The following is a 14,865-nucleotide window of genomic DNA, read 5'->3' on the forward strand; positions in this document are numbered from 1 at the left end:
TATCTATATATATATGTTTTAAAATGATTTAAAATAATAAAATAAAATTGTGATCTTTCAGGACTTCATTTTCTTCCAACCTGCCTTCTCTTAAATCACTCACCATAAACTCGTGCTGCACAGTTTGTGGAATTTACTTAGCGGCACAAGTCACTTAGATATGTGGCCTTAAGCAGGTCTCTCGTCTCTGTAGAAGTCCCACTTCACATTTTCTAAAATGCCACCACAGTGTCTACCTTATTAAATAATCCTTATAAAGATATGTTTGGAGCTTCCATAATTCCTCCATGACTGTAGGGTTACAGAAGATAATGCATGAAAAACTCCTGGGACCAGAGATGATACCCACCTTACAATATTCTTGCTTTTATCAATTTAATTTCCTACAATTTCATTCTCCAAAGCCTACAACAATTATGTGACTCTTTGAATAGTTTGGTCTTTAGTGGTCTTCTAATCCCCAAACCAGGAAATGGACTTGCCCATCAGCAGTGGAGTATTTTAAGATTGACCATTGTTTTCTGTACTTTCCAAGTCCTTCCTCACACCAAGGTAGCTCATATTTGTTGACGGCATGATGCTTGGACTAGGAATTGAACCCAGAGTATTTTGGGTGGATGGTAAATGTTCTATTGTATTCAACCTACTAACAACTATAGTTCTCTGAATGCTTCTCTAAGTTTGTCCTATGCTCCTTTCTGTAGGTAGTTGTGTTGGTTGGAAAAGAATGGCCCCCACAGGCTCATGTATTTGAATACTTGGTCCTCAGTTGGTAGAACTCCTTAGGAAGGATTAGGGGGTGTGACTTTGTTGGATTAGGTGTGTTATTGGGAGTGGGATTTGAAGTTTCAAAAGCCCATAGCACCCTCCATTTAGTCTCCTTTGTCCAGACACCTGCCTCCTACTCGCAGATAAGCATGTGAGCCTTCAGCTATCTATGGCTTCAGCACCACACCTGGCTGCCTATCTGCTGCCACACTCTCCACCACGATGCTCACAGATCCATCTGCTGAAGCTGCAAGCTCCCCCATCAATTCTTTTCATATAAGGTGCCTTCAGCATAGTGTTTGGTCACAGTATTAGAAAAGGAAGTGAAACAGATATAATTACCAGATACATATGAGATGTAGTTGCTAGACATTTCCCAAACGCACACTTTATTCTCCCTGCTCCACCATATGGTAATGGCAGCATCTTTCTTGTAATGCTAGCAGGGGCCCTCCTTCTTGGCTACTGCTCTGTCAGCTTCAATAGCCACCTTTTAGATTCCCCTGTAGGTCCCACTCTCCGTTCTTTTACTAGATCCATGGATATGCGGGGACCTTGAAGGTACTCTAAGTGGCTGTTCCAAACCTTTGGGGAAAACACAAGCATATCCTTATTTCAACATTAGCATGGGGGATGGGCCAAGCCATTTTTCCTTCATAGGTTTTTGCACTTATCCTTTTTTTAAAAAAGATTTATTTTATGTATATGAGTACACTGTAGCTGTCTTCAGACACACCAGAAGAGGGCATCAGATGGTCGTGAGCCACCATGTGGTTGCTGGGAATTGAACTCAGGACCTCTGGAAGAGCAGACAGTGCTCTTAACCACTGAGCCATCTCTCCAGCCCTGCACTTATCCTTTGATAACCAGTGTTGCTCGCAGCAGTGAGATCATCCTCTGAGATTTACAAAACTTAGTGTAAACAAAGTTTTGTTTAAAGCACTGGTAGCGGGAGAGAATTCTTCCCCTTTTAGTTTTTTAAATTGTTGTTTGGAACATCCATGGAGCATCTCTCCAGTAGCTTGTCCCTTTGGGTTGTATGGAATGCCTGTGTCGTGAACTATTTTGTATTGGGTACAAAAGTTTTGGTAGGCAGAAGAGGTAAAGAAGGGACATTGTCGGGGCTGGGGATTTAGCTCAGTGGTAGAGCGCTTACCTAGGAAGCACAAGGCCCTGGGTTCGGTCCCCAGCTCCGAAAAAAAGAACCAAAAAAAAAAAAAAGAAGGGACATTGTCTGTCTTGAGCAACTCTGGACAGCCCAGAGAGCATTGCCTAGCCTGTTGTAAAGAGATGGAAAATTCCTTTCAGGAAAAAAGAGGTATTGTGATGGTACAGAAGACACATGACTATCATGAGCTTGTATTACAGTGGGCTGCATAGTGGCAGGGAAGCAGAATAAGGACCTCAAGACAAAGGTATTGTCTTGAATATTACTGTCAGCTAGTGGTCATGGAGATAGGAGTATAATTTAATATGACCAACATAGCTAGAAATCTGGTTATATTGCAATAGTTCCCAAGTCCTATGGAAAAGAAGGTATCCGTGGTGATCCTAACCAAAATAGGCTCTCTCCAAGGCTTACATTCCTTCCATTACACAGGGTCAATAATGTAATTATTAATGGGTGCAAAGGCAAAATTCTCTAAAACAGTACAAACTGCCAAGAGTTGTGCTCACTGAGCGGAGGTGTGTGGTGTGCATTGTACTTTAGGACCTGAGGAAGAGTGCTAATCAACTACACAGCTGCCAGAAGTGTAGACAGTGTTAGTTGAAGCAAGGGCTTGAGATCACATGGCATGAATGGATGCAGAGTGCACTAGCAGAGCCAGTATTATTGTACCTAGCATTTCTAATGTGTTTGTGTCCCTTTGATATTAATTTTGCCACCAAATCCTAGTAAAATACCATGGAGGGAGAATGCCCCCAAATGTCCTGCTATTACAGAGTATCTCATTAAGGGTCACTGGCAATTTTAGGATTGCTAATGAAAGAGAGAAGGCAAGTCCCATCTCGGTACTTGACTGCATAACACGGCCACTTTCATTGCAGTTAGAATCATCCTAGCCTCACAAGTAGTGTGGAGAAAAGGGTTTGGTGTCTGCTTCCAAAGTTTGGAAAAGAAGAGAAAGTTCCTGTTAAGGTTAAGTGGAGATTTGAGACAATTAATATCATCCATCAATATCCTGAAGAGTTTTGAGAGAATCCTTGTAAATTGCTAGATTTGAGAGCATACTGTATGATCCTCTGTAATTTTACATAGATATTGGAATGGAGATGGCTTTTGACCCTTTCCTGGAGTAAACCGAAGACCCTAGGCCTAAAAGGCTATCTTTGGGATCAACTAAGATGGCTGCCAATTAAGAGGCGTCAAGATGGCTGATTTAAAATATCATCCATATCATCGATGTTATAAGTAAGCCTGTACTAGTTAGGTTGTGATGTAATGCCATGACCAGCTTGGGGAGGAACGGCTTTATCCCATTTACACTTCCACATCCTGGTCCACCATGGAAAGAACTTAGGGCAGGAGCCTGGAGGCAGGAGCTGATGAGGCCGTGGAGAATGCTGCTTATGGACTTGTTCATCATGTTCTTCTCAGCCTGCTTTCCCATAGAACCCAGAGCCACCAGCTCAAGAGCTACCCCACCCACAAGGATCTGGCTCTCTCACATTCTTCACTAACTAAGAAAACGGCCCGCAGCTGGATCTTATGGGGACATTTTCTCAATTGAAGTTCGTCCCTCTCAGATGACTGGCAAGAGCTTGTGTCTAGTTTATATGAAACTAGCTAGCACAAAGCCTTAAGGTTTTGGTCATATATAGGTTTAATAATCTCGGCAACAAATTTCTGACACATCATAGGGCTCCTTTGCATACCCGGGGGAGGACTTCCCATTGAGAGCACTGTGCTGGAAGACTAGGATTTGGTGAAAGAGGGTTAGGCAAAAACTTTTGTCATTACCAGTAGCTAGCAGATGAATGAATGTCCTAATCATGGTTCTATTGCTGCGAGGAGACACCATGACCAAGGCAACTCTTTTATTTATTTATTTTTTCTTTGGCCCAATTGGTAAGATATAATTGCCCACCTAAACATACAAAGCCCAGTACCATCCATCCCTTAAGAACATTAATCAGCCTGAAAATACAGAGTGGAATCTTAACGTCATCTGCCATCGCTTCTTTCCCTCTCCCTCCTGTCTCTTCTCTAAGGCAACTCCTTTAAGAGAAAGCATTTAATTGAGGGTTGGCTCACAGTTTCAGAGCTTCAGTCCATTGTTATCATGGCTGCACCCACGATGCTGAAGCAGTGGCTGAGAGTTATATCCTCATCCATAGGACCAGAGAGACACAAGGTCTGGAGTGGACTTTTGAAGCCTTAAAGTCTACCCGAGTAAGGCTACACCTCCTAATCCTTCTAACCCTAGACTTCCACTACCGCATAATTAAATGTTCAAATATATGAGTTCGTGGAGGCCATGCTTATTTAATCTGTCACAGTGGAAACAAACAAACAACAACAAAGCAACCCTTTAGATTAGCTATAATTAATTGAAAACAGGACTATGTCAGTCTTGACTAAGGGGACACCATTGCTTGCATATCTCTGTAGCTCTTAAATCCTGTAAGCAGCCTCCGTTTGCCTGCTTTCTTTCTTTCTTTTTATAACAAAGATAGAGATGTTCTAAGGACTAGTGTACCACTCTATGTACCCAGTCTGTAATTACTTCTCCTCCGAGACTCTGGAAGCAGTCAATTTACCACCCCTAAGTCCTACTATGCCTGGCAACTAGGGCTCATATATTCCAGTATAGGGATGGCTTGGATCCCCAAGTTAGGGGCTGCATTAAGTTGGTTGGTAATATTGAGGTCTAATCCCCCACCGCCTGATGTTGTTTAATGGAGCCGATGGATGGTGCATTTTGGTGACTTGGCATCACCTGTCTGCACTGTTGGTTCTTGGGGCTCCCTATTGATTCACTGGGGTAGGGCAGGCCACAGAGGCTGTTTGCCCAGCTCACCAGAGGCTGTCCTTGAGTATTCATTGTGAACAACTTTCATTATCTCGGTGGATTCTTATCTGATGTCTCAGACACAGGGCTGTGGAGACCCTCCAGGGGATGGAAGACCCTGCTTCTTTTTAAATGTGAAGTCCCCGTGGCTCTCTCATTGGCAGAATGTCTCGTTTCTTCCTGTGCACAGCAGACATCACTTGTTCTCTCAGGGCATACAACTTCCTTTTTTTTTTTTTTTTCCCGGAGCTGGGGACCGAACCCAGGGCCTTGCGCTTGCTAGGCAAGCGCTCTACCACTGAGCTAAATCCCCAATCCCCAGCATACAACTTCCTTAAAGGGAGACAAGAGAGCCACTGATCTTGAAGGTGGCTAGGACTTACATTAGCACACAATCTAATCATTCTAAGAGGTAGGCCATAAAATCTGTATACAACTCTTCCAGAACCTGGTGAGTATCAGTGAGGAGGATTTTCCCCCTTGTCTGGGTAAATGTCTGCATGCCCTTTAGGTGGTTATACTAATTTGTTGGTAGGCCTGTGTAATTTGTAATTTGCTGGTAGGGTACTGTTGTAATTGGTTGTCAGCCTCTTCATAAAGTCAGGTACCTTGAAACATGTCTGGGACTATAGAAATTACATAGTTTCCAAATTATGTTGCCTGTGGTTCTGACATAATTCTATAAACCTAGTTTTAATTAACAAGTAACTGCCTGGATAGACGATGAATTTTTGCTATGGTTAACTAATCAGAGGGAGGTCAGGATGTGTTACTGAGGATCCTCTGAACAAGTCCTTGGTTATATGGAGCAGTAAACCCAGAAAGAATGTGGATTGTTTCATCTTAAGGATTTAAAAGGCAGAGTCTCATGGTGCTGTGGCATTTGCCTGGAGTTATTCAGTAGGGATTGCCCGAATATGGGTAAAAATTCTCCTTTGCATCCCTTCATGGTCCAGGAAAAATAGCACTATGGGTTGGGTGGCCCTGTCCCCTCAATCATAAGCTTCAGTGTCAGTGTTTGTGACATCAGGTTTGACCCACAGATCTCTATCACTGGCTGTTTCTTGGGGAGAAGGGGTAGGTTCTTGGTAATCTGAGGGGAAAGTCTTATGAGGCCAGACTTCTCTCCAACCGTCTGGAAGAAGTCTGCCTTCTGTGAGGTAGGATTGTGCATCTATGGAATCACAGTATAAGGCTCATAAATAGGAAGCGTGAAAGGAAATGTGTTCATGTCCATTGGCCCTGGATAGATTCTTTAGCTTTTCTTCATATTCTCTCCCAACTGGCCAAGTCTACTGTTTCTTTTTTCTGGAAACTATCATGTCCCCTGAACATAATCTGAGAATTGCTTGACTTGTAATGTTTTTGCTCTGCATCCATAATTTCTCAGTCTAACACACGATTACCTATCTCTCGATTCTACTTGTCTCATATTATATCCACTAACTGAATTTGCTTCTCTATCCCTTTATTTTCTTTCTTTCTTTCTTTCTTTCTTTCTTTCTTTCTTTCTTTCTTTCTTTCTTTCTTTCTTCCTTCCTTTCTTCCTTCCCTTCTTTCTTTCTTTCTCCTTCTCCTTCTCTGCCTTGCTTTCTTCCTTTTCCTTTATTTCTTTAACTGTCTAAGAGCACTTCTCTTGGGACTTCTCCCTGTCTAGTTGATAAGAATTCTCCACAGCTAGGGTCTACATCCTTGTCCTTGTTCTGGTGTCACTTCCTGCATTCAGTGTAGCTCCAGGGATGCACTGGCTGGGTGAGTGCAGGAATGAGGAAAACACACACACACACACACACACACACACACACACACACACACACACACACACACACACACAAGAAACACACAGAAAAGCTGGGATCAGCTGGACTGGGCTCCCTGCCGGAGCAGCTCAACACCAGAGAGCTCAATGTATTGCACACAGTTGGACAGGACTTGCTGTTATTGCCCACAGATGAACAAAGAGTCGAGGTTAGCTCCTCTCTGTGGGATCAGTCTCTGTATGGGATCAGCCTTAAAGTCATCAATACCCAGTGGAGGGAAGCTGTGCCCACACTATTAACATCTGCACCAGGATCCCAGGAAGACTTCGCCATCCCTCTGAGCCTCAGAGCTGAGGAGAAGGCTTTGCTATTTTCTCCCATGGATCTGAGGCTAGAGTTCATGATGTGACCAGCTCAGGCCAACAAAATACATCAACTCAGCCCCTGACATACTTAGTAGTTCCTTCATGCTTAGTAATACTTTAACTCTCTATATGGTTCTTCATACAAGACAGTTTGACGTGTTACTTCAAATGAAGGAGTTTCTATTTTTCCTGACATGCATCAACATATGTGTCTATATAGGAAAGGAAAGTTACTACAAACTGAGAAATATACATATTGCAATTTGGAACATGCCAGGTTGGCCCTGCCCTTGGAACTTTGGATTTAGCAGTTTTCTCGTTTTGCAATAATCCTTCCCTAGATTTTCTAATTATAAGGCCCTTCTTGTCATTCACGTTCAAGTTCAGATGTTCTTTGAAATCTCCCCTGTTGGCTGGATTTAGCAGTAGCTCCCCCATTGCTAGTACTTGTGTCCCCCTCAGACTCTGGAACCAATTGGGAGACAGCGACCTGTGCATTTGTGTGGAAAATTACCTCCTGTTCTTTATTAATGGAGGTGGCACTACCCTGTCCCTGTGGGTGGCACTGTTCTCTTGCTGGGATCCTGAGTGGTTTAAATGGACAAAGGAAGCTGAATGGAAACGTTGAATTCATTATACACCATCCGAACTGTGAATGGCTTGTGGTCAAAAGCTTGAAGTGTCTTCTGCTCGGACTTCCCTGCCCCGAGAGTTCACCCTTGCACTGTGAGCCTGGATAGAGTCTTTCTCCTTAAAGTAGTCTTTGTCGGTGTATTTATCACAGCCATGAGGAAGAGAAGCTGAAACCATCGCCTGTTGTTCTTTTCTTTTCTTTCATATATATATTTTTTTGGTCTCTGGTGTTTACACAGTGCACTTCCTGGTTTGAATGTGGCTACTGCATAAGACCTCCTCTTCCTCATTTACTGTTTCTTGGGTCTGCAGTCTTCACTTGGCATGTAAAAGACATTCGGTGAATATTTATTGATGTTGAACAAGTGACTGTCTTCATATTAAATCTGGTATATTTGGAATAGTGCCACCACACTTTCTCAAATAACATTTGTCAGGAGTTCAATTTGATGTTTCAGGGTTATATATACTTTGTGCCTATAGAAGTCAGGTGGTGAAATATGTTTTTGTTTGTTTGTTTGCTTTATAGTTCCTTGTACTGGGAAAGCAAATGCTCTTCGTACAGCATACAGGATACAGATATGCAGGGAAGGGTCAGAATAGCTATAGTGGGAGCTTGGCTTACCTCTGACCCGGTCTACCTGGAGGGATCTTCTGCAAAGAAAGTATGACTCAAGCCCCTTGCATAGCCTTGGGATTTGATAATTTCTAGTTCATACACTACAACAGAAGTGGTGCCCTTCTGGCCGAAGCCTTTAAGAGGCAGTTTATAACCCACAGACCTTTCTCACCCTGCTGTTGCAATCTGGAAGCAGACTGAGATAAAGTCACAAGGAGACAAGACTGGTGTTCATCCTTGGAAGACAGGTGTCAGAGAATGCTGGCACCTTCAAGAGATTTGTATGAGCAAGAAGTGAACCTTTGTATAATAAGCTACGAAGTCAGGCTTGAACTAGCACCGTGCATTCTTAGCAGTGCAGAACACAGCAAGGGGATGACCTCCAAACTGAGATCCAAAGGGCCAGGCACAGGGAAGGCACAGAGGGGGAGATTCTTTGCCAAAGGCTTTTCCTCACCTCAGTAGAACCCTGTCATTTGGGATCCTTGTCTACCTACTGGGTTGCCTCATCCAGCCTTAATATGAGGGGAGGTACCTAGTCTTACTACAACTTGATGTGCCATGTTTGGTTGATATGCCTGGGAGGCCTGCCCTTTTCTGAAGGAAAACCACAGGGAGTGGATAGGGGGAAGGGAGGTGGAGGAGGGACTGGAAAGAGAGGAGGGAGGAGAAACTGCAGTCAGGATGTAATATATGAAAGACTACATTAATAAAAAAAATACAAAAGAGGAGTGCTGAGATAGGAGTTAAAAGTAAGTTGAAGGCTCAAGATGCTAAGAGTGTACTAGCACCGGATGTATCAAGAACCACGCCAGACCATCTTGACATAATGTTCGGATATTCAAGAGTCCTGGCTGGGTGGTGGGGATAGATGTATGGCCCACTCTGCCCTTCTTACCTTGTCTGCATGATGGCCTCTCCTGCTCACTCTGCTTCTGCAAACACCTCCTCCTTCACGGAAAATGACAGCACCTAATAGCAGTCAGCAGAGATGATCAGATTGAAGCGTCTTACCCTTTGCACTGTGTCCATCCAAAAGTGCCCTTAATCTTTCAATGCGCTCATTGACGGTTTTTATGGGTACCAAGCTGCTTCTGTTTGCTGCGATGGTGATTTCGTCTGTCTTCTAATTTTTTTCTTCAAGACAATTTTCAGTTTTTCACTCTTGGAAGTACATGGAAATGACTGTATTTTTCCACACAAACATCAATTTACTTTATGCATTTAGTTCCCAAACATCAGTTTATTCTTATTTACAGATCATTTCTCCACTTTGGCTGTATGAGTTAATGTCTTATGAAGCAACCACCATGAAGCGAGGAGGAGTTTGACGATCAGAGGCAGGACTAACACTGCTCGAGAGACCAGCATTCTCTCTGTGTACCCGAGTTAATTGGTGCCGTGATTTAATCACGGAGCTGCCATTCACATCTCATGCGTATTTTGTGTAAGTCACTTACACTCGATTTTTTTCTTCCTTCTTTTTAGAATGTCTAGGTTGATGAGCATTTAAATGGATTGGTAGCATTTTAAAATGTCCTCAAAGCTGACTGCAGCGTGACATCCATCAGATTCTGTATTCAGTTTTAGTTTAGTTATTTTTGAAGCTTTCAGATGAAAAAAAATCTACATTTAATATTCTGCAACAGGTTGGCCCATCACCTTGCCAAAGCCCAGCGGAGTGCAACATATTTTTTTTTCCTTCTGAATCTCACTATTCTTCTTCTTCTTCTTTTTTTTTTTTACCTCGGGATATTTTTGACCCTAGATACTTTTCCCTTTAAATTTGATGGAACTGTGATCATGGCTCTGACCTCTAACCTTGAAAGAAGACGAGTTATGCCTCTCAGGAGTGATGCCTCAGGCACTTTGCAAGCCGGCTGGCTGGCAAGGATTATTTCTCAGGCTGTGAAGTGATGACCTTCTACCGAGAGTGAATGTCTGCACCGCACGTAAATTCTACCAGCCATGATGGAGAGCCTTACGTTTGTTACCTGCTCTATGAATCAGAGTCCCTTTTTTTTCTCTCTACAGCGGATGGGTAATTTAGTGCTGTATTTAAAGCTGTATGTTACATGAGCACATGTGAGTTAATTTACTGTTGCCGGTGATTACATTCTGTTTTCGTGTGCCCCATATAAGGTTACTTCGGAGGTAAATCTAGAATTTTGGAATAAATGACTGGAATGAGGTGCCTGGTGATCCGAGGACACCTTCCCTATTATTTCTAAACACAGTGCTCTGTCCTGCTCTTCCGGCTGCCCAGGGCTCCCTCAGTCCTGCTCTTCCGGCTGCCCACAGCTCCTCTGATTTTAGTTTCTCAGAGAGGATCTCTGTTGATTCCTCAGCTGTCATTACAACAATAATATGTTGCTGATTGCCAAGATATTTTCAGAATACATTAAAAAAAAAGAGGAATAACATTTAGAGTGATTAGTGAATACTTTTTGAATCTGCCAGAGAACGTTTGTTTTTATTCTCTCAACAGAGCTGTCAATCTGAACTCAATGTATTTACAGAGTTTTGAAAAAAATTTTTTAATATTCTATCTCATTTTCCTAAGGAATATAGTCCTTCTAAAAGCCATGAATATATGTATATATGTTTATTAGCTATGCATATACATATATCTGAAATACATATCTATACATACATATGGATAGATGATGATGGTAGATGATAGATAGATAGATAGATAGATAGATAGATAGATAGATAGATAGATAGATAGATGATAGATAAAATAGATTTCCGGCATTTTCTAATGACTTTTAATGTTGAGGTCAAATGTTTTTTCTATTTTCATGGAAGATTCTTGAAAATCTATTTTTTGTCAACGTACTATTTATCCAGTTCCAATATAAATTCAACAGACAGGATTGTGGGGATGCTAAAGTTGTTAAGGAAGGTCATGTGAAGTTCTCGGAAAGCTAGGATGAAGAGCTGTTACCTGTTTAAAAAGCGCTGGGGGCAGTGGCTCCTATCACGCTCCATTCTGTCTTAGTTCAAAGGTTGTCCGTTGTTGGTAAAAGAAATACCTCCAGCGTGAAGCACACGGAGCTCTCCTGGCAGGTGTGACACAGCCTAGGAAGGATCAGGCTCCTTGACCTGCAGTACTCTTTAAACTATGACTTATTCATTCATTCAAAAAACCCATAAGGCGTTCGTAAAATGTTGATGAATAGAGCCTGCAGGAAGGTCAAAATGGATCAATTTCTGTTACCAAATCTTTCCCTTTTCCAGAGTTGAAACTTACTGAAGATCAGTTATACAAAATATCTCTAATCTGTTAAAAACAAATATTTAATCTCCACCAGGGCCATCTGTGTTTGTTTTTGTTTTTGTTTTTTTACTTTTTTGGGGGCTTATTTTCTTCTTTCCTTAGGAAAGGAAACTTGATACATTTGGATACAGATCTATTTGCAAAGCCTTAGCCTTTGGAACCTGTCAGAGAAACAGTACCACCTTGCTTATCCTCCAGGATGATGCCGGAACTAATTCAATGCTGGAGTTTATTGTGTGTTAGCCAGTAGCATCTGCTTCACCTCCCCATGCTCTCTGCCTCCTTCCTGTTCTCCACAATCAAGTTTTAATTCCACTTAGCTGGGAAAGATTAAGAAAAATCTATCATAAAATGGTAAGGATTGATTACATTTATTTTAAAAAGTGTTATCATGAAATCATAATTTTATCATCGTGTTTTTGTGATCTCAGATAGGATAGTATATTATAGCTTGACTTGGAAGCCTACGTTTTGGAAGGACATGGAATTATGTAGGGCCAGAATGTAATGGATGATGGAAGTCACCATGATTTATAGTTTATAAACTCCAATAATCAGTCTAGGCCTTGCCCTTGGCCTTTTGACTAGACCAAAATCATCATCAAGGGCTTCCCCCTGAGACTGTTATCTTGGCTTTGCAGTGACCCCCCTCCCAATAGGTGTTTACATTTACCTGCCAGAAGAGAGCCAAGTGGTCTTTTGAAATCTGCTTGTTCTTTAGTTTTCTAAAATGTTTAATTACTATTCGTTAAATTCAAGAGAGCACATAGAAGGTCCTTCCTTTTTTTAACTGCAATGCCACTAATTAAAATATATTTATATATTATTTACTTATATAGTATATAAGTATATATATGTGTATATATATATAAACTTTAAAATGCTAAGATGCTATATATCTATTCTGTTTATGGAACTTAAAAGTGGGGTGGTATTTTAACAATATAATTTCATTTTATTATTTATTTAACAGTACTTGTTTTAACAGTAAACATTTCTTTTCACATATATGTTTGTCTTGTGAATCCCTAGTTCCATTTATCCACAGTTTTGGCAAACTCCATCAGTCCCATTTGCTGTGTATCTTAGGGAAATAATCATAATTAAAGAGGCGATGGTGTTTCAACTTTCACTTCTTTTGGTAGAAACACCTAACTCTCCCGTCTCTCCTCTTCCCTGTGCACCACTTACTTGTGTACGTCTAACTTTCTATCTAAGACGAAGCCTTGTGCTTGTTGGCATCTCAGAGAAACAACTGTATCCTACTATCTGTTTCCACCAATGCATTATAATCTAACATTTCCTCTTATCGTACATCTTTTTTCATACTTTTCAAAAAGTTCTTTGAGAGTATGGCAGAACATGTTTTGATTATATTTAGCTCTCTTGCACAACTTTTCCAAGATCTATCCCTCTTTCCTATCCATGTAACTTTGTGGTTTTAAAACTTTTTTAACTGCCAAGACCAATTTGTGCTGCCTAAATATTCTCTCTCTGTGTGGTCTTCCACTGGAGTATGTCAACTTGCCAGAGGTTACATTCATCTTTCTCATAGAAGCTAGAAATTGACAACAGCGCCCTGGCTAGGGATGGGACTTTGTATTCACCTCCCATCTCTACGTAGAAGCCATCCCATCTTCTGTGACATCAGTAAGATTAGGAGTTCCTTTAAGAAACAACTATCTTTCCATCTTTACAGTTTTAGATGTGTCTAACACTTGTCATATCCTATGCAGTCTGTCAGGTTAGGAGGGGAAAAAAGAGAGGGAAAAGAGGAAGGGGAGGTAACTTTAATAGGAATGTTGATAAGGGGTAGACAGGGCCCAGGGCTCAATGCTTAAAGGTGCTTGCTGCCAAGACTGGTGACCTGAGTTTTTCCCTCAGGATCCACATGTTGGAAGGGAAGGACCTATTTCCACAAGTTGTCTTTTGACCTTTGCATGTGCACCAGCTCATGTATCCTCCACCCACACGAAGAGGAACATACTTAACAAGACATATAAGATACACATTTACTGGTAGAAGTGTGATTTTAATCTTTATCTTTATGGTTCTTGCATGATCCATGGTAAATATTCTAGGAATGAAACTTCATTAATTACTTACCACTACCAATCTTTATGTAAACGTTCCTTTCTCTTGGTTTAAAATTTTTTTTTCTACTGACAGTTTCATTGCTGTCATTTAAAAAAATAGTATTTTTCTCTCAGCCCAGACTTCTGTGATCTGCCCAGCTCCTGGGCCAACAGTTTATATCTATAGATCCAGACTGTTCTCAGTCCTAGTTAAAGAGGCTTGCTCTTGCGGTGGGCAGCAGTCAGCAAAGGGAGGGAAAACAGGTCAAAATGCCAAGGAACCAAATGCTCTGTCTTAAGTGAGGCATAGATACTAATCCCCTCTCCCAGGGCTCATGGAGCACTGCAGAGGAGGAGGCTAGAAGAGGGGAAGAGCTTGGAAATGGGAAGGAATGCTGGGAAATGTTGTCTTCTTAACGTGACGTCGCTCTCGCAAACGTGAACCCGCACTATTGCTATCGCATTAGTTACTTGCACAGGACCTACACCTTATCAAGTCAGTCAAAATTGCAGCATAGGCTAGGTAAATGATCTCCTATCCCTACCTCCCCTATACCTTCTGAGGACATACTGACAGTATATAGTTGTAGAATGAAAGAAAATTATTGTTATTGATTATTATTATAATTACTATTGGTGATGATGTTGACATTGTTGTTGTTGATGATGATGATGGTGGTGATGATGATGATGTGGCCACTGGTTGGTATCCCATGCTCTAGCACACAAGAAATTGGGAGAAAGGAATGTTGTTGCATGTGGGGATGTGCGAGGAGATAGAGGTGGGGGGAAGAGGGTAGGTATGACTGTATTTCATTGTATACACTTATGGACTTCTCAAACATAAAGAAAAATTAAGGATATTTTCTGTTAGTTTCATATAATGTCGCAAGACTAGCATGTCCTCAAAGTTATTTTCCAAACGAGTGAGGATAGAGTGGATCATGGGAAACATATTACGGGTAAGGATAATGTATTCTGATGATATTCAAATTCATTCAGCAAAGTCTAAATAAGTCAGAGCAGATTTGCTGGTTCATCAGTTGTGCTGCTTCTGCATTCTTAGGAGTAAACTGTAACACATTTTACAAAGACTCAATTTCCCCCCACAGGTCACAGATCTAGGTTAAGCCTAAAGAGCAAGTTTCATTATAGATCACTTATTGAAAGTGGAGTGAAGCAATTATGATAGCTCTCTGAAGAAGTATATTGGCTACACGTTCTCCTTTGGAGCAGTTCGTGATGGCGGATTAGTTATTTAATACTTTAGATATGATTGAAACTTATAGACGTCCCCCTGAACTTACTGACAGTGTTAGAAAAGCAACAGATACACGATGGGAAAAAAA

This window comes from Rattus norvegicus, chromosome 9 (assembly GCF_036323735.1).
Source record: "Rattus norvegicus strain BN/NHsdMcwi chromosome 9, GRCr8, whole genome shotgun sequence".
Classification (NCBI taxonomy): domain Eukaryota; kingdom Metazoa; phylum Chordata; class Mammalia; order Rodentia; family Muridae; genus Rattus; species Rattus norvegicus.